The sequence below is a fragment of the Theobroma umbraticum genome, unplaced genomic scaffold (assembly GCF_002168275.2).
Source record: "Theobroma umbraticum cultivar Fairchild unplaced genomic scaffold, ASM216827v3 scaffold_30.0, whole genome shotgun sequence".
NCBI classification, from domain to species: Eukaryota; Viridiplantae; Streptophyta; class Magnoliopsida; order Malvales; family Malvaceae; genus Theobroma; species Theobroma umbraticum.
Window position 1 is genome coordinate 79,896 of NW_018397254.1, and position 1,610 is coordinate 81,505.

At 37.3% G+C, this 1,610-nt stretch overlaps 1 long non-coding RNA gene across 1 annotated transcript; it reads right to left on the reverse strand.

Annotated features, from left to right (window-relative positions):
* Nucleotides 1-517: 517 nt before the first annotated feature.
* Nucleotides 518-1,610, reverse strand: LOC110412941 (uncharacterized). The gene is made up of 2 exons (XR_016351689.1): nucleotides 1,499-1,610; nucleotides 518-1,178 (listed from the first exon to the last, which is right to left on the reverse strand). It is a non-coding gene; the product is annotated as an uncharacterized LOC110412941 (long non-coding RNA).

The window sequence follows — 1,610 nt, forward strand, 5'->3', positions numbered from 1 at the left end:
CGTGCTCGCGAGAGACAATTGTTTGAGCAGGAATGGCGGCAGTCAATGGAGAAGCTTGAGAGGGAGAGGTTGATGGTCGAACAGGCTTGGAGGGAGAGGGAGGAGCAGAGGAGGCTGAGAGAAGAGAGCCGGGCTGAGAGAAGGGATGCCTTGTTAACCACTCTCTTGAACAAACTCATAAACGATAATAATCTCTGACCTGGAAAGTTTTATCTCCGTAAAGATGAATATACAAAAGTTTGATGATAGATAGGTAGCTGCTAGTGAAAGAAACTTGTAATACTATAAAAATGTAATGCATAGAAAGGTATACAGGGAATGTATGTTCAGCTGCGAATTGTTTGGGTATAGAAACAGGTGCTTTTGTTGTATTGATTGATATGGTTTTACTTTATGCAAATGATGCGTTCATTCTTCATTTCCTCCTCTTATTTGAATGGATTTTGTGTTAGTTATAATATAATATAAATCCTATCAACTGAAAAAATAATATTAAAATTAACAATAAAAATGATAATTTTTCAAGCACAAAATTTCTATTTTTATCTATCCATACACAATTGTGCCATGGAATTGTTTTTTCTTGACATTCTAAGCATATGGATACAATTGGAACTTCAAGTCTAAACTTTGGACAAGATCTTGATTCTATAGACACATAAACATATTTTAAAGTTTTCTCTACTTAAATTATCCATCGGTTTTTTAACGTGGTACTTATGAATGCATAACTCAACTCAACTCTTTATTTCCTTCATGCCACAAGATGACCTTGAATGAAGCAGTATCCCATAAGATTCTCAAATAAGGATGCATCTTGTAGCTCCAAGTGTGAAAGTTGCTTGGTCACTGCGATCCGGACAACGGGTATAGGGTTGTAAGCTAATGTTGCCGGGTGAAAACGCCTTAGGCTTATTGCTTCCTCTATTTGGCCTTGTCTTTCTCAAGCAAGTATGCCTTCTCTGCTTCAGGTATTGCCAGCATAATACTATTCAGCTTGAAATTCATCTCCTCAACTTTTTCCATGAGCCTATCATTTGTAAACATGCCAACACAGACACTTTTTATGGTCTCCCAGCTTTCAATTAATGGTAAAGCAATAATCACTGCCGATCCAATGGTGCCCCATGCTATAGCAATGACGGCCCAGAAGGTGAAGTACCCTACGCTGAACTCCCCTGCATTAAAATTTAAGAGGTGGAAGAAAATGAGTAAAATATAAGTAAGACTCTTCCAGAAAAGCTGCTTTCGTCCCTACTAGAATCGAAGGACATTTCAAATTCCTAAGCTAATCGTTTGCAACCAGTACATTTTATTTTGTTTTACTATCAGAGACAGAATCTGACTTAGATGACACGTAAAACAAGCCAGAGAAAGCAAAAGGTTAACTGCAATAGTTATTTCCTCTCTGGTAAAAGCAAAGTTTCAGGTTACTCGGTCAATTAATTGGCATCTTCTGCTATATAGAAATGTGCATACAATTACAAAGATAATTTACCTGCCGGAAGAGAAAGTAGAGGCCACAATATGACGATGACAAGTGTAAAACCAACACCCCATTTCATTATCCATGATTTGGCTTTTTTTAGTTTTTCCTCTTTGAACTCTTC